Below are 26048 nucleotides of genomic sequence, written 5' to 3'. Positions count from 1 at the left end.
ATGGTGGATGCCCCATCCTTGGAATGTTCAAGGCCTAGTTGGATGGGAGGAACCTGAGGTAGCGAAAGTTGTCCCTCCCCATCACTGGGGGTATAGAATCACAAAGGTGAGATGAAACCTTTAATATCATTAAGTACACCATTAACCCAGCACTGCCACTGTAATTCCTAAACCACATGATCCAATGCCTGATATAGATCCCCCTTAAACACCTCCAGGGATGGTGAGTCTACCACCTCCCTGGGCAACTTATCCCAGTGCCTGACCATGCTAACAGGGAAACCAATTTCTAAAATCTAAGCTAAATCTGCTGTCAGTTTAAGGCCATTTCCTCTAATCCTCTCACTGCAGGCATGGCAGAAGGGACCAGCTCCACCTCACCACAACTTCCTACCAGAGTTGTAGAGACCCATGGGATTTCCCCCCTCTCCTCCTCTTCTTGATACTAAACAAACCCATCTCTCTCAGGAGTTGCTCACAAGACCTGTTTTTTAGACCTTCGAAGATCCTTGCTGCCCATCACTGGGTGTGCTCCAGCACCTCCATGACCTTTTTAAAGTGAGGGGCCCAGAACCAAGTTCCAGGTGTAGCCTCACCACTGCTGAGTACAGGGGATGAACACACACTAGCTCATATTGAGCCAGCTTCAACCAGCACCCAAGGTCCCTCTCTGATGAGCAGCTTTCAAGTCTCTTCTGTCCCAGCCTGTGGCAGGGGGTCACTGCAATCCCAGTGCAGGATCTGGCACTGGGGTTGCAGCTGAATATCCCGCAGCATCCTCACCCCACTGACAGAGTCTGTTCAGGTCTCTCTCCAGCAGACCAACACACCCACACAACTTGGTGCCATCTGTAAATTCACTGAGGCTACCTACCCTCAATCCCCATGTCCAGATCATCAATAAAGATGTTGAACAGGACTGGTCCCAAAACTGAGCCTTGGGGAACACTGTTAGGGACCAGTTGACAACTGGGTTTGCTCCATTCACCACCAGCTCTCTGGGCTCAGTCATCCAGCCTGTTTTGCACCCACTGAAGAATAAACCCATCCAAGCCAGACAGTTTTTCTAGGAGGATACTATGGAAGATGGTTACAAACACTTTAATGAAGTCTAGATTACACCCACACTTTCCCTTCACCTACTAAGCAGGTCACTTTGCCATAGAAGGTGAATCAGGTTGGCCCAGTAGGAGCTTCATTTCCCTGGTTGTCTTCCATGTGACATGCAATGGCACTCAGGATGATCTCTTCCATAACCTTTCCCAGGACCAAGGTTAGAATGCGTAGCAGGATGCTCTGCCCTGGAATGTAGTTCAGCCACTAGACAACATCCTATTTGTAAGGCTATCAGTAGTGGCATGTACTGCTTTTGGTATCGAATTATGCTAAAACCCAAACTAGCATCCTGATTACTGAGGCAACTGGAGACATGTGACTGGCAATCAATCACTTTATAGTATAAAAGTCCAGTCCACTCTCACGTGGTTAGGTTCTTCTAACGTATTCCTTCTTTCAGTGTGTATGAAGTTTCCTCCCCTGAAGTGGGAATGTCCCTTCAAGGATACTCCTCAAGGCTGAGAGAAAGAGATCTGTCCACAAGCATTGGTAAAGTGAGTTACATCAATCTTTACTTAATAATTGCTTATTTTTTGCTAGCTTTAATATAATTCCTTTGATATAGTGCACTATCCTATCTTATACTATACATATATACACTAAACTAGTAGTTTTAGTTTTAAAACTGTGTAGTAATTCTGATCAAGATATTTTGTCTGATCAATGGTCATCATAAATAATACACTTTATAAATATATATATATGCATCTATGTGCCACCATTAATTCTGTGAGACAAAGTTATTTCAACTTTGACAGAAGTCTGGGGCTAATACTGGATTCAGCTGCATCCAAGCTCCTCTTATGAAGAGTTAGGAAAGCAAGGAGGTCCTTTCTGCAGCTCATGTCTCAATGGGACAGCTTCTCTAATAAATTTTGTTTGAAGCTCCCACTCTCACCTGTGACAGGCTGACAGGCCTATAGTTCTCTGGATTATCCTTCCAACCCTTCTTGTAAATGGGCACTATATTTGCTAATTTCCAGTCAGCTGCAACTTCTCCACTAAAACAGGACTGCTGTTAAATGACTGAGAGTGGTTTGGCAAGTTCTTTTGCCAGTTCCCTCATTATTCTGGGGTGTATCCCACCACAGCCCATGATCCTTAAGGTCCCTCCCCAGTCAGGCCTTTCTACAATTCTATGATCAACAAGCTCTTTCCAACTCTTCCTTCCAGGGCTCTACCCAAGGGATTCTTTCAAGCAGGTCTCTGAACTTATGTATAGACCAGTATTGGTGGCTTTTATACTAACAATGACTTCTTCCTCTAAGCATTTATTTTCTATTATTTTGCTAGTTCATAAATATGCGTGAAACTCAGTAATAAGAAATTTATATTTCAAGCACAAGATATCATAATGCTATTAATATAAGATATCGAAGACTGAGAACTAAATCCAAGGAAGAGATCAGGACTAATTTTGCATTTTTCCAGGTTGGCAGGGTTTCAATGCTTTTTCATTCTAGTGTCCTTTTTATATATTGAAGTGTTTAGCAGAGATAAGAACAAAAAAGAGCTAACACAGTTTAAAGGCTTTTTAGCATATGTAGAAATAGAAATACCTATTAAAATAATTGTTTGCATAATCATGGCATAAACAAGCTGCAATAAGACCGTACTTATCATTTCATTATGCTGCTCATTATGGCCAAGATATCCTGTTTGTTCTGCCTGTTCAAACAAAAAAAACAACCCTTCATGAAAGCAATTCTTTAATAGTGTTTCAGAAGGAAGCTGTAGCTGGTAAACACATGTTCTTATGGGAAATTGCCATAATCCTGACTATATCCCAGCAGGCTCTGAAAATATTTCTCACAAAGTCTCTTACATAAAATCTACAACATATGTACAGCAGACTGTGCTTCACATCCTTTTAAGGAGCTTGCGACACTAATGAAGAGGACATTACTCTTGCTTTTTCCTTCCAAATGTATGCCTCTTGCAACAGGTATTCTGTAGTATTTGTTTTCTTTCCTATTTTCATGGTTTCTGCACTACCACGAATCTGTAAAAGTTTACAACTAGACTCCCTATTGACAGCTCTAACTGTAGGCTTCTAATGCAGCCTATCTGACACACATTCTATTGATAAATGCATTTCATTACGTTTGTACCACTAAGCTCTTCCAGGGCTTTTTTCTTCCAGGGCAATTATCAGAGAAATCAATACAGTTGTTATTTTGTATGTGGTTGCTAAGAGGTTTTGAAAATCAATACAGTAGTTATTTTTTATATGGTTGCTAAGAGGTTTTGAAATTGATCTCACTTTTTTCTTTTTTCTTTTTTTTTATTACTATTGACTGATATGTCAAAAAGAACACAAACAGATCAACGCAGCTCCCTTACTAATTGTCATTCAGCTAAATATCTATAAGCCATTAGGGACATATAAAAGTCACAAATTTCTGTATGGGCAAACTAACACTGATGAAAATTTTAAAAAACTTCACTATTTGAAAAAAGTAGGTCACTCTTCACATTCCAAAATGTACAGAATGGTGTCCTCAACTATTTTTTCTTCCGTACTTCTTAACAGTTTTTGCCCTCTTGCATCAAACAAGGCAATTCAGTCACAGAAAATGAGACCACATTACAGACATGGAAAAATTCTCAATGCAACCAGATAAAAATTCAAGAAGTATCTTGAGTTCTTTTTTTTTAAATATAGTTTCTTTGATATTCCAAATCAGAAACCTAGCAATTACTTTCTGAAAAGCTCTGTGATCCAGTATCACCTACTGTAATTATCTATTTTTATCAAAAACAGAATCAGTAGCAATAAAAAGTCTGCCAGGACTTACTGTGCATATTGTCTCACACATCATTTTCAACTGTTGTTTTTTCCAGAATTGTTTACCACCCATCCTCATTGTCTTCCACTTACTGGAACAAAACTGACCTTTACAATTTGTGCAACTTGAAATGGCGTTTAAAACGACAGCATGGATAAGAAAGGGGATGATACACTTCTGACCTGTATAATTTACAAAATTGGTAAAAAGTGGTTTTTAAACTCCTCTATTCTGATATACCAGCATTATGCTCATACTTATGCTGCATCTGTAAAAATAGCTGCAGAAAATGCAGGAGGGAAACAAAAAAGTCAGCCCTTCAATAAACATACAGAAACTTATAACCAATGTCCTCCACGTTGAAATATCACAGATGGTAAGATTAATTTTTAAATGACTGTGCTTTCCTTTACTACATGCAAAAATATTGCAATAGTATTTTTAACTTTCTGGATGTCAGTTGGCCACTATAACTTGCTACTACTCTTAGAAACCAGACCACAAATGTTCTACCACTGAAGTTTAAATCTATCTCTTGGTTTCGAATCCACACTATAAATTACTAAAATAAACAGGAAAACTTTTCATTTGCACTTCTACTACTTTCCATCCAGGACTCTACTGACCAAAAAGTATTGAGACTTCCTTTCTCTGTGTTACATGTTACTCTTTTAAAGCCCAAAGTTTTAAGCGCTCTGCCTAAAGGACTCTAGCTACTTCTGTGGGTGTCACTGTTAATCAAGGACACATGGAAAGGAAATGAAGGAGCCAAAAAGCAGCCTTGTTGTCTGGAAAAACCTCAGAATACACGGACATGGGTGACAACAGTAGGAAAAATCAGAGTTGGATAACAGGAAATGTTTGCAGCTTACTGAAACAGTTTAACTAGAGACCCTTTTAAAGCATATGAAGCTGAACGAACAAAATTCAGCCTCAAAATAATGGAAAACTGGGGCCATGACCTCAAAGATTCAAATGTACCCCAAACGGCTCAAGACATTATAAGGACGAGCCTATCACAACTGTTAAAACAAATTTTACTTTTGCAAATTAGAATATCTTTTATTTTCTTTTATATGTCCTCCTTAAACTTCACTAAACCTGCAGTAATTCGCAAACCTACCAAAACTCTGTCATCTAGAGGGAGTGAATTAGGATGTTTAGTAGCTAAAGATGATCAGATAGGCCCTGGCAGTAAACCAGTAGGGAGCAACAAATACACACTTACTGACTGATTGGAAATTAAGCTTTTTACTCTGTGGTAGCCTCATTTTTTGCTCCACAACAAATCCATTTCTGTTCACAGCAACAAAAACGCCTGCAAAAAGCATGCCAAAGCCAGATGATTCCAATTTCTGGTTACTATTAACTAATACCTAACCAATACCATCACATTCTGGTTTCTAGCTGCTAGCATTCACAAGAGAAACAATACAAACATGTTTCTTAGGACAACCTCTGAGAAGAACTGCAATTTAAAATACGTAAGTTGTACGCCCAAACTGCCTATCATACAAAGAGAGGAACTGATCTTTCCCTACTGAGCTATTATCTTCATTTCCAGACCCCCTCAACTCCTCCACCTCCACACTCACAAACTTTTCTAGTGATCACTCCTGGGTCCACCAAGAACAGCTGTTACATTTAGCACAATCTATTGATAGGGATTTCAAAAAACGTATGGCCAAATACCACACTGTCTTGCTTTTTCAGTCAAAAATTATGCCAACCAACATTTCTACTCCTAGTTCTAGGAGGATGCAAAAGAATAAAATTAAAAACTGAGAATAGAGGGAAAATAAAAAACCCAAACCGACAATTTTTGGCAAACAGCACCTCAGCATGACAAAGCAAGCATTTAGTTGTCTGCAACTAAGAAAGCATAAAAACTGATTGGCTAGACTTGGTTCAAAAATTTACGCAAGCAACTTAGAATCAATGTTAGAATGTTTAGTTTTCCAGTAAACAAGACTGTCATAGGAAAGCCTGAGCTCGTGGATAGTAGCACTATAATTTGTAGTTTATTAACATAATTTTCAGCATCTATAAAACAAATTATCAGTCTTGGCATGTGACCAAGGTACAAGTGTAGTCACTTCACCAGGAATAAATGCAATTGGCTAGGCAGTGTTGTAAGAGTGTTATTCCATCTTTTCCAACAAAGGCCTTATTTTACTGTCTCTTTTTTCACACACATGTACACTGAAACAAGCCACCAGTAGGATGTCTCCCTGTTTCAGGAAGGGAAGACAGCTTTTATACTACTTAGAGCAAATCAGCGCCAGTTGCAACTGTTTAAAAGATTATTCCTTTTAAACAAGCTCCAATCTTTTCCATTCACTTGCTGCAAGGTAAAGGGGCATTACATCTGGTGAGAAAGAGGAACAAGGATTTCCTGCTTTGTGTATCCTACTACACAGAAGAAGTGTTGCCAATCCCAGAAATTGAATTTTGGAATACTGACAAAGTCATGAACCTTATGTGGTCCAGGATGTTCATATGGTGTTTCAGTTACACAGATGATTCACTGATATTTATCATAGTCACACAGTCTGAAAAGGAACTTTGGATTGCTATGTCAGTTAAGCAGTTAGCTGCTACTGATGAATATGATCTTAGGTTGCCTATTATCTAGCAAATCTGTCTTTGAAAAAGTATAGTCTTGCTATCCAAAAGTCAGTTGTTACTCTCACAAACGCTCTTAGGAGACAAGAGCCAATGTCTTACAATTCCAGCAGAACCATGATGGACAAAGAAAAGAGTGTATTGTCTGCAGCTGTCAAAATCCAATCTGTCTGAAATCCTGGATCCAACTGTTTTCAGCCTTCAGAGCCAAGTTCTCAAAGTTCTGACCATTAATGAAGAATTTCACCGTCTTTGGCTGTTCAAACACTCACTGATTCAGCGTCACAAGTGCAGACCAGCAAAATTTGGGTTTTGTAGCAGTACTGTTCTTTGAGGATTTGCAGGAAAGCATGCAGAGCCATGAAGTGCTGGAAAGTCACACTAAGAAACTACTAAGCGGCTTAGGAAAGCTTCCACAAGAGATTGGGCACATCTGTAGAACTATAAGTGATAAAGACACTAATCTCACCCTTAAGTGATAGATCCAAAGAGCCCATCACCAAAATACCTAGGAAGCTACATTCTTCCCCGCAAGATCACAGCAACGTTCGTTTTGCCTGTAAGTTAGTTAATGCTTGTACAAATTCTTTAAAGCCCTAGCGGGACCTTTTAAGCATGGAATGCACAGTCCTTTGATGCTGAGGAGTGTCTCTTTCCTTAACAAAAGCCAGGTCTAAGCAGCATCTTTCAGAATTAGCTGGCAGTCTCACTAGGACAGAAAATACACTCTTGTATACTTATCTACATATAGAAACCAGGACTGAATATAATAAGCAATTCCATAAAATATCCCATTCTACCTAATCTATCACCTAGAACCTAAAATTCAGATTTACACTGAAGAAGGAAGGATTTCTTTCTAATGTAAAATTCACCCACCCACCTGAAATCCAGAGTTGCTACATCAGCCAATCCCCAAAAATAAACTTAAGTGAAGTTGTAATATATATCTACCTTTCAATTCAGATATTTGAAAAGCCCCCTTTGAATCTACAAAAGAGCAAGCACTGACCACCTTTCCACTTTCACTAGCGAATCATGTAGAAGTTCGAGAAGAAGCTGTGCTGATGCCAAACCATCACCACTTCCATCACCCACAACAGGACACCTTAAAGTACACCACAAGGTTTGAGTGAGGGATGCAAAACTATTATTACTATCTCTTTTTTAATGTACACTGAATTTAGTTTACAAAGCAAGAAAGAGAATGACTTTGTTCACTCTGCACAATTACAGTGATATAAATACCAGAATTGGAGAATTTTTCACTTTCTCAATTTTATGGAAGCCATCTCCCTCAAAGCAGTTTATTTATTATGCTGCCATTCTGCAGGCCCATGTCTAGAAAAACTGTAATCTGTAAATATTTTAAAAATATTTTCCAAGCGCTGTAATTTTTCAAGCATCACAATTGGTTTAAACCTCTCCATTTATGGGAAGAGTATATTTATTTCTCCTGGTCCTGGTGAAACTTCAATTTTCCATGCTGCAGATGGAGATCAAAAATAGACTTAGGGAACATTACAGTACCCTATACCGGTAATTAAAATATGGGTTTTGCTTTCTTCCCCATCACAGCCATGAACCTTAACACGTTTTAAAGTATTAATAAAGTAAGAAAAAATGCCTCCTTTAAAAAAAAAAAGGATACCAAACTGTTTCAAGAGCCAAAATTACAGCAATGAATAGATAGTGCAATATTTTCTTATGGACGTTCTAGTAAGACTAAATTTATGACTTATCACACCGTACTACCCCATAATCAACACAACCCCAGAAACTACAAAATCTCAGCAACATGTAAAAGGCAGTTCTGTCAGGGTCTATGAAAGGGCTTTTTTCTTTGCTTTTGAATGGTGAAAAACCATACAGGACATCATATCAATGACTGGACTGAACCAAAACAAAAGCAACTGAACCAAAGGGAAAAAATTACATATCCTATCAAGTCATGAATAACATTAAATTAGACCAAAACCAGAATCTGGAAAAACCAGTAGTAAAACAGAACATGCACAACAGTGGGAAACCTGCCATTGATATATTTCGTAGCACTGAATGCACAAAGGCTCAAGTTTAAATTGTGCAGCTAGTAACTAGTTCATTGTACTTCCTCTGAGCTTTAAAAAATATTTTCTTAAGCAGAACTAGCCAAAGAGTCTTCAAATACATTTGTTTTGAGTACTGGTAATTCAATGCTAACACCAAACCCAGGTTAAAATAATACATTCACATATAGACCTGGAGATTGCGCATGACACAATTTTCCATGGAAAATTATGACTGAGTAGAACATCAGAAATTTAACAAATCTGTTCTTCAGTCATTTTAGAAGTGTGAAATCTAACCAGAAAAACTTTCTTTACCAACTAATCTTAAAAGACGCTCATCTTTTTTCTCTACTTCCTGCAAAATTTCAGGAAAAAAACTCCATTGCTATTCCAAAGTGTGACTCCCCAGAGAAAACGTACATACAATGTTTGCAATTACTAGGAAAAGTCCACTGCAAATTGAATTTATTACTTTACTAGCGGAAATTCAGCAGCTGAACTAACAAAATCAGGTTGAGTGTTGATTCTTTTTAATAACTGCCTCTAATATCAGTGAATTCTATGGCAAAAATAAATTTTATTTCATGTTACCTATCTGTTCTACCAATGCCAATGCAGGAAGTTCAAAAATGTGAATCCTCAGGAGGCTTACACGGATCACTGAGAACAGTAAAATGAATGGTTACACATCTGCAGCCTGAACTTTGAGATGAATACAAGCAAATTGTGAATGTGCATTTTTCAAATGATTGCGTCCATTATTTTCCCCTGACTCATGACTGTTGGCAGAAATGAATAATACATTTTAATATGTAGAGGTTCAACAATCACAAGTACAGAGAGCATGAAAGTATACATACCCACCTTCTCTGCATACATAATACTAAAGCTGTAAGTTTTCATCTGTTTTTTATACTTAAACATCAAATAATTCATAATGCAGAACTGTAAAATATATACAGAACACTGCATCAATCATGTAGAAGTACAAGTGCTGTTCAGCATTTCTGTAAATCCTCCATTAAACCTAGATTTGAAACCAAACCAAACAGTTACACGGATCAAGCCATGGTCACTTGGAACACTGAGTGACATAAAATGCTGTGTTATTTCACATCAAGATTATTTGCAGCTCTCTTAATTATTTCAAAGAATATTAGTGACAATACAGTGCATTCCACAATAAAGCCAGTGCTTATGCCCTTAAATTCAGGAGGCAGTAACAAGGACTAAACAAGGACTACGCAAGGACTGGGAAATCAGCTGACCCAAGTCCTGAGGTATTTTATGCAAGCAGTACACTGCTAACATACACTCAGAAAACACAGATGTGTAACTAACTTTCAGTATCATCAAATAAGAAGGAATTAACTGTTTGAATACAGGCAATGTCTTGCTTTGCACATCTACCTTCCCTATCAGGCTTTTTAACACACCATAAGCCACTTCTCAAGACATCAACCACTACATGTTCTGTATGGAAATACCCAGAAAAAATGAAAATTTAACCACAATATCCTAAATGGTGGCTGAAAGTGTATAAAGCCATGTATCCCCAAGAACTACTTAAAAGCAGCACAAAACTTCACTAAAGTAAAGAAACACCACAGAAGAAAATGTGTGTGTACACTGCCATCATATTTACTTGAGTAAGACTTTGGAAATGTGCATTTTAGGAGAATTAAGCAGAACATGCCAGAAATTAATGGCTTGATAAGGTTCCCAATAAACTTGAGAAGGAACTGATACAAAAAATACGCATGATATTTTGATTTACCATCTTTTTACTCCAGGTACAATTTTAAAAGTACTATGCTGTCAAAGCACTCACAACTTCTAGCCTTTTGGCAAAGGTAATGAATAACGAACATCTGCAGGGCTGTTGTGAGTTCATGAACTACAGAAATAAAAAATATGCCTTCTTTTGGTAGCCTCGTTCTTATGTAAAAATCCAAAAATAATACACCCTAGTAACCACATCCACAAGGAACCAGATACTTGGCCCCAATGTAAGACAGAGCAACACAGGGCTTATGGCAACTACCACTGCTAATGTAGGCTCCAGCACTTACTCAAGGATGAAATCAAGCATAGCAGAGCTCAGCCTTTCCAAATCATGCATTGGTTTGGGAGGAGGTGAAGGATTCTGTGTCAACGTCTTTAATAAAGCAGATGTGACTCATTGCACTCTCATTTCAAATCATACACTGAGGTTTCTCTTCTTTCTCTGAATTAGTAGCAGCAGCACTGGGGGCAGTAGCACTGGGGTAGTAATCCTTAAAAAGTTTTTGCACAGTACAATAATTTCAACTAAATTATACTATTTGATACTGCAATTTTGTTATACAAATCCTGACTTCAGTTTTTCTCCTTAAAGCCTTGCATCCTTATTCACCTTATCTTCTACAGGTACTAATAGAAAAATATAGAACCAATTTGATCAGTATACCATCCCTATAAATCTTCCTAAACAGTATTTTCTTTTCACTGAAAAACACATTTCCTTTATAAGGTTGTTTCAATAAAACCAGGTAATCTAAAATATCTTTGCTTAACATACTTTTAATGTTGAAAGCATCCGTTAGGTCATGTTAGGGTTTGAGGTTTTTTTAAATTATTTTTATTTTTACATGGATGAGTAAAAGGAATTTTTCAAACACTACCTTCCTTGCATCTTTCCTTTTCCCATTTAAATTACTCAACCTAAATTCAGTAACAGTCCAGTAGAATTTCAGCACCTTGTAGCCCCATAGCAGCCTGCTCAATTATTTCTGGAAATATTCTGGAAAAGAATTAATGCCAAACAGTGCTCTTAAGTTTGCAACATTCAAATGCTGTATTTGAAGTCAGAAATTTAGAACTTGCCTTATTTACATTTTCCTGCCAAAATCTTGCATTTAGTCCCATGATGATTTTTTGCTTCCTGTGAGCTTTAATTATAAATTCAAGGGAAAACTCCAACGTAAGTAGATTCTCTGCTTCAAGGATCACAATATGCCAAGTGTATCCACCATTTGTGCGAAGTCTGTGCACTGTCCTGCTCTCTTGCGGGAGGCCTGCAACAAGGTTCAATCCACTTTCCTATTCTGTCTTCCAACTACACGCTTTTTTGTTCTCTTCTTTTAAATTTTTGGGTTGTCAATTCCACTGACCCATCCCTTGCACCCTGAAACTGACTAGAATATCCAAGAGCTACACTCTAGCAAATTCTGATACTCCAAATTTCATAGCTGAATTTCCCATTGATACAAGGTGAATTCCAGCAACAGTCAGGATCGGGGAGAAGCGGTAGGTAACCAGAACTACTCTTCAATTTGGGAGATGAGCCAGCCTCACACAGGGCACATCACACACAGCATGTATCTGTGCACATGGTGCCCATGGACCAAAAGAACCAAACCTCAAACTCAAAAAAGCAAACCTTGAACTCAAAAAACTCACTCCAGAACTCACGTTCCTTGTCACTCAGACAAACCCACTTTCCTTTGAGACTACTTGATGAATAAAAGAAATTTGACAAATACTGTAAGCATGTATTACAGGTATTTACTTTTAAAGAAAAAAATACTAAAAATACTAAAAAAATCTATTTCTACTGCAACCATTAACTTTTCTCTGACTTAGCAATGACACTTGACCACTAACATCTATGCAAATGTTTTCATTTTGATAAAGTTAAAATTAAGACAGTAGAGGAACTCCAAAATTTTTCATACTTTATTCTGTACACATAGGCTATGATGTTTGCAAAAATTCTAAAAAGTTAAACAGAGTAAACTACAGTAAATTTAACCACTGTCAAAAAAGAACCTTTATTTCAGTTACAGTTTGGTGGAAACTGGAATATGCAGTGAAAAACAGCTAAATTATTCCTAAGAGACATGCTGTCTTCTGAAACTATCATTATTTTCTCATTTGAGAAACAGACTGCAACTGCACCTCTGCTGCTATCCTATTACAGCACTGCTATCCAACATTATTTGTTAAAAAAAGTTATGGGCAGCAGACACAATCAGTATTAGTATTCAGTCGTGCAGTAATTAGTGCTGTAATAAAGTGTGGATGAGGTGGTAGAAATGCCAATTATGCAAGTACTACTATTATTTTAAGCTGAAATTTTGTAGTGTCTTCAGAGATTCCTGAAACCCTCCACAAAACAAACAAACAAACAAAAACCTCAAAAAAAAGGAAACTATGTTAAAGAAATAAACCTCACTACATGGAAAACCATGATATTACAAAATTTACACATGAGCACATTTCTTTGAATGTGCTGATTTTGATGCAGTGACTAACTGAAGGATGCCATATCAATGCTTTGCAAAAGGTGATCTGTCTTACAAACAGCACACCCAAACTACTCATTAATATCAAGTGTACATTTTAATTTCTTGTGTTTCACCATCCAGCATTTAACTAGCCTAAATTTACTTAAAATTTTACACTGCCAAAGCCCTATAGCAAGTGGAAGACATCCTTGCAGTTTTTTTCATGGATGCTCATGAGTAATGTCCAAGTGTTTCACAAGCATTCCTCAACTCATTCACAGCCTTACAGGATTACAGGATGAGAAAACATTATTATCCCCATCCAGACGCAGGGAACAAAGGGGCTTACAGGAAGCCACAGAAAAACACAGCAGAAGGACCAGAACAAGAAGCATGGGAGCACACAGGTGTTTCTGTGTATCTGTCCACATCTCCAAACTGCACTGATCACTGGCAGAAGTGGGAGGCGGCTCTCACTGCAGTTCACTTACCACATACATCCCGACACCAAAAGGCTCCATGAAGACAATCTAAATATGAAAGCACACATATTTCATGGCTACAGCCATGCCACGTTTTTGGCTGTGCTTAGTAGCATGCAAGGCTACCATCACAGAGGCAGAGACACGGGCTATTCCGTGTAGCCCTGCGTGTATGAATTATGTTTTTTCTTTTCAGTGTTTCACAGAATCACACAACGGCTGAGATTGGAAAGGAGCTCCGGAGAACATCAAGTCCACCCTCTCGCCAATGCCTCAGCCAGAGCCTGTTGCCCAGGACCGTTGCATCCATGTGGCCCTTGAATGCTTCCAAGGATGGAGAGATGCTCCACCACCTCCGAGAAACCTATGCCAGCTCTTGGTCACCATGATAAACTGTTTCCTCAGCAAGACTGCTGAAGACATGAAGCTGATAGTGCAGCTGGCACTCCTGAAGGGTGGAATGCCATCCAAACAACAGGCTCAACAGGGCACATGGGCTCGAGATGAGATTCAACAAGGACAAGTGCAAGGTGCTGCACCTGTGTTGGGACAGCCCCTGTTACCAGTCCAGATGGGGGATGAAGGCATTGAGAGCAGCTGTTCTGGGAAGGAGACTTGGGGGTGCTGGTGGGTGAGAGGCAGAACATGACCCAGCCATGGGCACCCACAGCCCAGAGAGCCAAACATGTCCTGGGCTGCATCCAAAGCAGCGTGGGCAGCAGGGGAGGGAGGGGATTCTGCCCCTCTGCTCTGCTCTGGTGAGACCCCACCTGGAACCACGCATCCAGCTCTGGGGTCCCAGCACAGGAAAGACAAGGACCTGCTGTATCAAGCCCAGAAGGGGGCCACAAAGATGCTAAAAAGGATAGAATATGTCTCCTAAGAGAACTGGGATAGTTCACCTTGGAGAAGGCTCTGAGGAGACTCCATCGTGGCTTTTGGTACCTGAAGAAGGCCTACAACAAAGTTGGAAAGGCATTTTAAAGCATGACTTGTGGAAATGAAACTGGGGCAATAGTTTCTAGGTAAAAAACAGCCAGTTTAGTTTGGGTATTAGGAACAAATCCTAATTTGTGGGACTGGTAAGGCACTGGAACAGGTTGCCCAGAGAAGTGGTGGATGTCCCACTCTGTGCCCCGCATTCTTGCGGTTTGAAAGCGCTGGAGCTGTTCAACATAAAGAATGAATCCTTTTCATAACAAAAATATTAGGCACTGTTTGACTGTCACATTACAAAAACATGTTGCTACTGTCAATTTGCAGTTCCCTACTGTATTTTCTTCTCTTTTTAGAAGTGAAAATAATTAGATAATTTATTCAAGAGCACATGTGGCTGAAACCAAGCTTAGTTTGCATTCTTATTTAGCATTCAGTGAACTAAGGCTGTTCTTTTTCCTCAGAAAGGTGTCAAGGACAGGACTAAGAAACACTTCTTTTAAAGAATTGTTTGATGAAAGATGAATGTTTTATTTATTGCAGTTTAACCATTTATCTAGAAACAAAATATTTTCTTGGCAGACAAATACGACGTAGCATTCCGCCAGGCTGAAAAGTTCAGCTTCACCTTAATCCTTTACAGCATATCTCATGTCACAGTAAGACACACTTTGTTAGAGTCTATTTTGTACTCCCCTTTTCTCACAGTACTGCTTTTACGTGAAACATTTCTGAGGCATGAAAAAAAATTGCACTAATTAATCCTTTTAGATTCTAACTTTTAAGCCATGTTTACTTCATTAAATAGCATGGAAATTGCACAGTAAAATAATTAGATACTTGACAGATGTTTTCAGACTATATCCTCAGATATAGATCAGTTTTACTGTTTTCTGCAGGTTTTGGGGTTTTTTTTGGTTGGTTGATTGGTTTTAATGAGGAAATAAAATCAATTTCTGCATTAAAAAAATTACGAAAATCTGATGTGCGAGTATACCTGTTGTCAAACTTCACTCATACAATACAGTACCTTAATAAGAAGGTTCACTGACTTAATCTTCAAGAGTATGGAGTAACTTCAAAATTAATCTGACAAATTAAAAATAACCCTTATCACATAAAGTAAAAAAAACCAACAAAATCTTCCCACAAACCAAAACAAGAAACTCCTAGCAGTGTGCAATGATCTTCCTTGAAATGTTGGAAAAACATATACATTCCTTCTCTTAAAAATAATTTCAAATCCTTTGAAGAGAGTTGGATTGTGTTTTTTATATTATGGTGACCTTACTGTTATTACTGATATTTCTTATTCATATAATTTCACTTTTTGCCCCCCCATAATTGTACTTGGGATTCAATGTTTTGATTTCAAAATGTGTGATTCACATTTTAAAATGCTCACTTTCTAATATTGCTCCTTTAACTCAGTTTCTCATCTAGATTTTAACACAAAAATGCATGGCCTGGATATGATGGCTCTTTAAGGTTGAACTTAAGAATCAAATTTGGAACAGGGACTACAAAAATTAATTTTTGGAGTGGAAAGAGAGGCTCTCTGACACTCTACTGCCCTTTCCATAATTCCTTACAGAGGGGAATTAAAGAGTGAAACAGTCAGTTAAACTCCATGAAAAAGCAGACTATCTCAGTACAAAGAATAAGGGATACACACCCAAATGCAGAACATCCACCAACAATACTGCAGGAGGCATGAAGTGGGCATGCAGTCGTGAATTTATGTCAGCACGTGCAGGTGTATCCACAACAGTGCAAATCTAGAGAGGACAGTTAAAAATAGCAGTAGACACAGATGAAAGCAGACTTCAGTATGGTTAAATAATCTGTCCAGAAGGCTTGGAAAGCCTTCTCTTAAGTCTAGGCTGGCATGTCTTCACATCACATACAGATCAAAGCAATTCATTTGCAGAGCTGTCTGCATGTCCTGCAATCACACTACTCGATTTCAGTGCAGACACATCCAGAAATAGTGCTACTGTAGATACGTACATCTAAAAACTGCATTTGCAAAAAGCAAAGCCTGGAAGCATACTGTAAAGCATATGGGTCCTGATGAGAAACATATGCTGGAGAGAGTGTCCATTTTGCTAAATTCCATTAGCTGGAATTGTGCTAATTCTTCCCTCTACACAACCTGCTTCCTGTGTACTCCTGGAGGGCTTCCTTTATACTCTTGTACCATGCGCTGGTTGGCCTTTCCTGTGGGGATTTCACAGTCAAGCCACATTAACCTGAACCTTCAAGGACAGGATTTCACCAAGCTTTACTGTTTGATGATGAGGAGACACCGTACACTCTACAGGCAGCTAGGGACAACCTAGCGACATGTAAACAACACTCCACTCCAATGCAGTACCAACGCTGGGCTCTGAACCCCTAACCCATTCAGGCATATCAGTTATCTACCGATTCAAGGCCAGTCATTTCAGGAGAACATCAAGACACCAATGCCTTTATCTATTAGTGCTGCTAACAGGGACAGAACTTACTGTGATGTAGAAACCCAGAGCTGACAAAATCCTTCAAATCCAGGACTTCCTCTCCTCCAACAGTGGTTCGCTGCATGGCAGCAACACTACAAACAACTACTCTGCTGGCTCTAGCCTCTACTGACTACAAACCAAGACAGACACCACATCCTCTCAAGGATGGCTTACTAACATTTGTCCAGCAAATGACCAAAGGGATCCATGCATGCTCTTAAACTGCAGAGTGAATGATTCATTCTGAGGAGATTTTGTGTGCATTTTGCTAAATCACAACCAGAAGAGAAGGTAAGAAGGAATGCAGTTATTCAGCATACTTTGCTGCCTTCCCAGAGAGTATACAGACACACAACAGCTAATGTTGACTCAGACAATTAAAGATCTGGTAGGAACTGGATCACAGCAGCAGGGATTACATACAGGCTAATTTATCATAGAAAGAAGCAAGCTAGTGAAATACATAAAGTTTTGGGTGCAGGGATAAACATTCTGTGCTGCTGCCTGTCTCTTTGTGGAAACCCTACACACTCACACACACATAGTTGTGCTCCAATCAGTTGTCCGGACCTGAACATTTTAGCGCTCAAACATGGCAAAACCTCCAATCATCACACAGTACCATTCCAGCAAATTCCACTAAACTGGGAGGAGCTGCTGACTCCATTGAAGTGATGTCCTGCAGACACCTTGACAAATTAAAAGGCTGGGCAATTACCAAACATATGAAGCTTAACAAGGGCAAGAGGCATATTCTGCACCTGGGACAGGGCAGTCCCAGCTGTAAGGACAGACTGAGAGGCTGGAGAAGGAATGAATGGTCCCACACAACAGGATGCGATGGTTCTGATCACAAGTTGACTATGGACCAACAGTATTCCCTGGCAGACAAAAGGCCCAACTGTATCCTGGGGTGCATCCAGCACATGAAAAAATTCCTCTACCTGATAAATGTCAGTTTGTACCTACACAAGCACTACCCTCAGTTCTTGTCAACAAAAGAACAACACCCCACATCCTGGGGTGCATCAGGCACAGCATCACCAGATGTGGGAGGGAGGGGATTGTCCTGCTCTGGGGCAGCCTAACCTCCAGTGCTGGGGGCAGGTCTGGGTGCCACAACACAAAACAGACATTGAGCTGTTAAGAGAGTGCCCAAAGCAGGGCCATGAGGATGGTGAAGGGTTTGGAGGGGAAGCCGTGTGAGGAGTGGCTGAGGGCACTTGGTCTGCTCAGCCTGGAGGAGACTGAGGGGAGACCTCAGTACAGTCACAACTTCCTTGTAAGGGGAACAGGAGGGGCAGGCACTGATCCCTGCTCTGTGGTGAGCAGTGACAGGACTGAGGGAGTGGCCTGAAGTTGTATCAGGGGAAGTATAGACTGGATATGGAAAAGGCTGTTCACAGAGAGGGGGAAGGTTCCTGCTCTAGGGAAGTGGTCACAGCACCAAGCCTGTCAGAGTTTCAATGTTAACGAGACACAAATAATTAATGATGTAACTATAACTCATTTTCCTGGTGATTCCATTCTGTAACTCAGGATAAGTTTTTGGCGATGTCCTAGCAACAAGCACAAATATTGTGCTTTATCCAGAGCTCAGCATATGAGTTTGCAAAATGGTAATATCCTAGACATTAGCATAATTCAGACACATACCCTAAGACTCTTTCCATGTAACAAGAGAAGAAATGAGTACACTTACACTTAGCACAATAGAATGGGTCAGGGAATATGACACAACTTATTTACCTTACTAGTACTCTTCTGCTTCTGTGTGCAGTGTATTTCCCAGATATATTTTGCTTCATTTCGTTTGGTGCCTTTTTTTGTTTTCTTTTAAAAGCATCTTGGAGACAGCTTTTACAAATACTCAAATAAGTGTCTCAACAGGCTGACAACTTCAACATTTAAAATCTTAAGCCCATTCAAAAGCAGCTCATGGGATCTTCATAAATTTACTACTGTGACTAAACAGGAACTGACAGCATAGCATACAAAAGGCAGAATATTTACATCCAAATTTTAGTAAAAAAGAACATGAGGTATGTACATACACATAACAAAAAAAATTAAAGGTATTTCCTAATTCTTAAAAAAAAAAAAAAAGAAAAAAGAGGCCAGTCAGTATGGTGAGATCCTGCAAAAGAACTACAGGGATGAACAACCTGCAGAGAAATGCAGCTTCAAATCACAATCACATACATGCCCCTGTCCTGCACGTCATAGATTCACAGAATGGCTAGGGTTGGAAGGGACCTCTGGAGATCACTGAACCCAATCCCCCTGATAAAGCAGGCTCATCCAGAGCAGGCTACACAACAGCATCATGTCCAGGCTGGTCCAGAAAGGAGACTTCACAACCTCTCTGGGCAGCCTGTTTCAAGAAAGTTATGCAGCACAGCCTGATTTTTAGTCACAGATGTAAACAAGTTGGTTAAAATGGGGGGTTGAAGGGAAGTGCTAAGTTCCTGATTAGAATTTCATTTTAAATGGAAAGCTCCCGATTGATTCAGTAACAATAAAACAGAAGGGGGGAGAAGGGGGAGGATTTATATATGAGAAGAAGTCATGTAGTATACTGTATTGAGTTTAAAAGATAAGTAAGACAATGCTTTTTTATCTGGCATAAACAAAAATAATGCCAGCAGTTTGACTGCAAACAAGAACTCAGGAGGAAACTGAACCAAAAAGGAAATGCTTACAGCAAACCTCACAAACCTAATGCTATGTTTTAACCAGAAAAAATACACTTTCAAGTGCTGCTTTGTAATTCTTCATGAAGCGCAAATAAACCATATTCATATTCAAAATAAGCTTTTGTAAACACTCCTTAACATACAAGAAAATATACCTAACGAAGGAGTACCCCAATTGCCAAACTGTGAGGACTGAACTGTACCTTTCTTGGATAACTCTAAGACCTCCAGACCTCTGAATCACTTGGAGCTTTAATGTAGAAGATTAAATGACAGCTCCACCTTTGACAAGTAAACAGCAGACAATACTTCTACCACAAAAATTAATTAATTATTTTGCCTCGTCAGTTTAAAACTCTCTTAGGGACTTAAATCAATAAAGTATCTGATGCATATGTTCTATCTTCTTGTTTCCAATGGTTCCACTGTGCATATAAATCCATTGTAGAACCACATTTGCATTTAAAGAGAAATTCCCTTGTGTTTACTATACACCTGTTCCATGTAAGCCTATCATCTCTACCTCCTTCAAGAAACAACACATCTGCCAGAAAAAGAGAGAGTGCAGATACAATGCTACTCCAAGTCCTCTTGCCAATTATCTAAGCACAATTTCCTTCAGTTTAGTTCAGTTATGGTTCCTATTTGGAGTTAAAAAGAATTACTATTTGCCCTTCCACAATCCAATGTTTCTCAACTTTTTCTAACATATTTTTCATTTTAACAATGAACATATACATTTCAACTGGAAAAAAATCCCACTGTATTTGATAAGCAACACACAGTAATGCACTGGCAAATATATTATTTACAGACTTGCATATGAAAAATATAAACCTTTCCTCATTTTACTTGGTATTAATTTTCATTATCATGGCTGAATAAGCAAGAATCAGAATATTCTCCTCTTGACATCTACCTGAAACGAGGTGCAGGTTGATTCTAGTAAAATTGAAATACAAAAAAAAATTGTTCCCTACCTCCTTGGTTATGATTCATGGGCTGCCTCTGGAACTTCATGCACACCATCAGAGACAGACAAGAGTGCAGATAAACCTCTGCGACACACCTCATCTAGTCAGCTGAAACGTCTAAACACCAGATGAGGGAGATAACTTGCTGCATCCCACAAAGGCTGCTGAACTACTGGTCCTTGTGCTCATGAGGTGCAGCATCACTGCTCCACGACACCAAGTGGTGTCACAAGTACCATCATCCCTGCACCACTGCCAACTCCTGTGCTGCTGCCTGTGACAAATCAATCACCCCTTGGGGCTGCCTCTGGCTGTCTGCTCCTCCTTTCCTGCTGGCATCTCCTCGCACATGGAGGCAGCACTACTTGCGTGTCTCCATTTCAAAGGACAGAAGCTATAGCAGCTGCAGCAGGGCTGTCATGCTTTCACCTTCCTGCTTCTAATCAGACAAGTGTCCAAGCACAGAGCTGCTGTGGAAGTAGGTCTAAGTCTGAGACATCCTGGAAGAGGACTGTGAGAAAGACAGCTGTGCCAATCCAGGTGGTATTTCACCTCAAGTGTGTGTGGGATGAAGACTTCTTGCACCTATGGAGTCCACATGGGAACAATTTCAGTTGCCAGGGAAACTGGACAAGTGGGACACTTCATAATTTTTCAAGCTCTGCTGATGCCCAGTCAAGAAACAGTTCCAAAATATTTGTAATTATGTAATTAATGTAATATTTGGGACCATGGTTTTGAAATTATGAAAAAAAAAATTACTTGTCCCTTATTCACAGAACTCCATGAAGGGACTGAATCTTCAAGAGTACCTTCAGTCACCTTGTCCAAGCAGTCTAATTTTACATGCAGCTCTTTGAAAATCCAGAAGGTGGTCCCAAAGAACTCATGACATACTTACTTTCCATGTTGCTGTCATTAGAGAAAAAAATATTAAGACAAGCAGCTTCTACCTAATGTAAGCTACTGTCTTCTACAGAACTTCCTCACCTGAAAGACCACCCATTTCCTTATAACAAAATGACACTTTGACACTGTTGTAACCCAAGACAGACACTTAAAAGCATTTTGAGTAGCCTGCACTGGACTGATAGCTCGAAAAAGAAGGGTTTCTTTCAACAGGCTCCTTGAATTTGGAGGTAACTTTACACTGGGGCAATACTCTGATGTAGTTCTATTGTACTCACTTTTTCAACAAGCTACAAGTCACACACATGCTTTCTGCAGCACACTGAATCAATGACACAGACCAGAAATCACAAACTCCTGAAAAATAAGTGAACTGCTAGTATAAGGCAAGAGTGAGTGACTGCATTAAGCAGAATGGTCAGTCTGCATAAGTCAGTCTTTGACACATAAAACATGCAGAAATTAAGCATACCACACCTTACAAAGGGAGCCTTTTCACTAGAGCCTTTTCACACGTGGGCTACCTTGATGGCATACTTGAAGGAAAAGCTACAGTTTTTGTATACTGCAACTACAGCGATGAGGAAGGTGTCTCTTTGACAACTGAACAGGTCAAACTCTTATTGTCTTATTCAGATGAAAAGTGCTTCTCATTGTCTTTAAACTATCTCTTGAGCGACCTACGAATTCTGCTTTTCTAACCAGTTTTTCAGCTTACCTGCTAAATCTTTAAAATATGGCTCTAGTATTGCACGAGGCATATTTGCAGGCTTAGCATACAAAGACAGAAGTGGCTTACCAAGTTCACCAACCGTGAGCTCACACATGAGCTTGGTGTAGAGGATTTTAGGGTGAAGAAAGTCATGTTTATGGATGGTAGTAAGGCAACAGGTCATGCTCTTTATGGCTCACTGGAAGCACATAACTCCTAAATTCAGCAAGGGCAGGACACCACTAAAAGTCTGCTACAGCATGCTGCACAAGGCCAAATGCATGCACATCATTCAACATAATTTCTGGCTACAGGATCAGCCTATTTGCACAAAATACAAAATTATTTTGATTTCCCAATGCTATGACTATATGAATGTAAGATTCTTTAGCCATTTAAATAACAGAAGAGGGTCTAACAGTCAAGTGATTTGCTTTAGAATAATTTTTTAAAAACTTTTTTTCAGTTACCTTTTGCTATTGGAATGCTGAAGCACAAAATGAGGCTTAGATGCTAAGATTTTCCATGGAAAACACAGGCACTAGCAGTTTTTTGGTGGGTTTGGGCTGAGGGGACTTTTGGAGGAACAGTTGTGACTGATTAATAGCTCTGTAAGAGATGTGGCTTTAAGCCAGCCATTGAAAGTGCTCTGAGGTGATAACAGTGACAATGAAGATAGACTGTTTAGGTGCTGGTTTGTATCCGGTACCATCAGAACCTGATCCTCGAGTTCTTCTTTATATAAATTACATATGCTCACATAAAACACTCAGTGAGAAAGGCTTGATCCCTGCTGCTGCAAAAACACGATTTTGGACTGACCCAAGCATAAGCCTTGGAGCATGTTTCTACCAGACAACTTGGCATTTGTTTCCCCACAGTTACAAGCATGCAACTCCTACTTGATTTCCTTCCAGATTCCGGCTTGCCCGGCGGGACAGGAGGCTGCTGAGGCTGGGTGCCGGGCACAGCGGCGGCAGATCCGCAGCGCCCGCGAGTGTCAGCGGCTCGCACCGCGCTACGAGGGGTCCGCGGCACTGCCATCACGGCTGTGCTCAGCTTCAGCGAAACCCGCCGCGTTCAGCCCTGATTTCACGCGGAAAGCACTTCCCCGGGCCGGGGCTGGCCCCCCGCCGCCGCTCCCGCTCCCGCCCGCGTCTCCCGCCGCCGGCAGCCCCGCTCAGGTGGGGGGAAGCGGCTCCAGCGCCGCCCGCACCCCCCGGGGCACTGCGGGCTGGGCGCCGCCGCCTCCTCTCCCGCCGCCCCGGGGGCAGCGCTGCCGGCGCCAACAAAGCCTCCGCTCCGCTCTCTCTCCTCACCTCACCCCTGCGCTCCGCTCGGCCGCGGCCGCTCCGCAGCAGCCGCGAGTGATGGAGACGGGCGAAGGACCCAGGTGCCGCCTCTCGGCTGCCGCCCCCCGCCACTCCCCGCGGTTGCAGGCGGCGCTCCGCCCTCCGCCCCTGCCCTGCCACCGGGCAGCGGCCGGCAGGAGCGGGAGGAGGAGGAGGAGAGGGAAGGAGGACAGGGAAGGAGGGAAGGAAAGGAAAGGAGGGGAGGGGGCGGCCCCGCCCGGCCCTGCTGCGTCACAATGCGGGGGGCGCTGCCACGTGACCGGCGGCGCGGGGCGGGGGCTGCGCGGGACCCCGCGTGAGGCGGCGGCGGGGTCGGGACAGGGATCGGGACCGGGCTGTGGGACAGGGCTATGGACAAGGACAGAGCCGGGGAAGGGATCGGAGTCCCCGGAGCTGCCGCCACCCCTCCGCGCCCCGCAGGTCCTGCCCGCGGGTTTGTCTGGAAGCGCTGCTCCGCAGCGTCCAGTGCGAAGCGCGTGGCACCCCCGCCGCGCTGAGGATAATGGAAACGCAGGCTCGAACCTGAAAATGGCGAGTTCAGTCCGCTCACATCTGTTTAAAATAAAACTCGGTGGGTTTGGGGAGAGATTTTTTTTTTTAAATTTTTTTTTTTCACTTTGGTCTGCTATAAAACCTGGAAAGCCTCTCTGCTTTCCTCTGGTTCCTAGGTTCACGAGGACCTGGGGACGGTGGAATCCTCGCACACCTTCCCACCGAGCTGGTCCAACCTGCCTTGGCAAGAAGCCAGCGTTCGCTCCCGGAGTGGAGCCGCGGGCGCAGGTGCTCGGTGAGCCTCACACACCGCAGGGCTGCGCAGAGAAAGGAGTCCTCCAAACAGGCTCTGCCTGCCACCCAGCCATCGGATGGCAGCAGCAGGAGAGCAAAAAGTGAGCCCTTGGCTGGGTTGTCCTCTGTGATTTAGCCAGTTTTGTCTCCCCCTTTTCATAGGCACGTTTTCCATCCTGTCCCTTAAAGTGTATCCCTTTATATACCTTTCCACTGCTTCCGTGTGTTTTTGCCTTTCAAACACAGAACATCTTACATTTCATTTACTCTGATGAGTGAGAACTGCAAAAGCCTGAGAGATGTATATGGAAAATTTAAGTGAATTTATATTAGTTTGGCATTTTGGAAAAGTACTGCCCACAGATCACACAGAGCACACTCAGCAGTACCACAGGCATGCCCACATCAGACAGCACGTCTGTTCTGGACGAGTGTCTCTGGAACTGGGGAAAACACTTTAGTCTCCAGCTAAGTAGGTCTCTGTTCTTCCTGCAGGGATTTCTAGTGAAAGTGCCTAAACTCTCATACTCTCCCCATTTTAATTCTGCTTAATCCTGAGACACATTCAGCAGACAGTAACAACGCTGAGAAGCTTGTCATCTGAACCCAGCAAGTTGGACATGAAAAGAAACACAGCCCTCCATGACACGTTACTTGAGCTATCTAGGAGCTGCAGTATCATGCATTTTCAGCTTATTTAATATACTTGCCCAGAAGTGGAAAGCTGTTGTGTTTCTTTCTTTCTAAATGACATTTTTAAAATGTGTACAAAACAAACTTGAATATGAATTACAGTGATGGATTCTATTTGCAAGGCCAACTATGTGGTGCAATACTATCTTAACCACCTGTGCACATTGAAGAGGAAAGGAGTACTTTGGACAGGTCTTCTGCTTTTAGGAAAAGGATATTTGGATACTGCACATTTCACACTTGTACATATATGGAGATTAGTAACCATTTGGGGTATTTGTAATGCACTTGATTAGGTGGTTTTATCCAGGAATGTTGGTCAGCTGTGTGTGATTAAATGGTTTGAAAGGAATGCAGGTCAGCTCCAGAATAAAATGTCATAAAGGAGTATGGCCTGACAAACAGCGTTGATGAAATAAAAACCAAACAAACAAAACAAAAAAAATCTTACTTTAATTTAGAGTCTATAAATACCATTCATATGCAAATACAATTTGTAAGAGAAAAGCTTGGCAAGTGTCTCTGTATGTGTCAAATACAACAGTATCTCAGTTAGTACTGATAACCATGTTTGTGTATGTACTTCTGAAATCATTGCTGAAAATATTGTTCAAATAAGAAGTGCTGATTAGGCTGTATGACTGTAAAAAACCTTTAAATTAAGATATACAACTTAAGTTTTTTTAAGAATTTCAGGATGGATTTTTACTGCCAAGTATATGGCCCCATTGTTATTTTTTTGTCTAAAATAAAATCACACAATTGTGATTTTGCTGTGCATGTAGATACAAACATTTGCTGGCATAGTAAAAAGCTTGTCATGGATAATCCTATTCCCAATGGAGCAAAGTGATTCAAAAATGTGTTGCCCATTGTTTTTCTAGTATGCTTGTCCAGGATCATTTAGTGGCTTGTTGAACCTCAGTATTCCTACGTGGTGGAGCCAAGGCCAGTATCTGTGTCAACTGCAGAGTATGCCTGGATGCACATCAGAACAGACTGATCTGTGGCCACATCAGGGGCCCATGGCAGTCAGCAGCAATCACAGCATCCATCAGTGATCACGTACATTGACTATAATGAACGCAAGACAAAACCCTCCATTACTTTTGAAATTCTTTTCAGAGCTGAGTTTGAGACAGATTTAAAAGTGTG

General features: G+C 40.9%; 1 protein-coding gene across 4 annotated transcripts in view; it reads right to left on the bottom strand.

The window, feature by feature from the left end:
- The window catches only part of LOC117010386 (synuclein alpha interacting protein), a 97906-nt gene extending 74322 nt beyond the window's left edge, over positions 1–23584 (bottom strand). For all 4 annotated transcript variants that reach the window (XR_004420650.1, XR_004420649.1, XM_033084812.1 and 1 more), the window contains exon 1: positions 23382–23584. The gene's annotated coding sequence lies outside the window, so the exon portion shown is untranslated. The remainder of the gene's footprint in view (positions 1–23381) is intronic.
- Between the last annotated feature and the right edge of the window lie 2464 nt (positions 23585–26048).

This window comes from Catharus ustulatus, chromosome Z (genome assembly GCF_009819885.2).
Source record: "Catharus ustulatus isolate bCatUst1 chromosome Z, bCatUst1.pri.v2, whole genome shotgun sequence".
Classification (NCBI taxonomy): Eukaryota; Metazoa; Chordata; class Aves; order Passeriformes; family Turdidae; genus Catharus; species Catharus ustulatus.
Note: the sequence above shows the minus strand (reverse complement) of the source record. Positions and strands in the feature narration are given on the sequence as shown.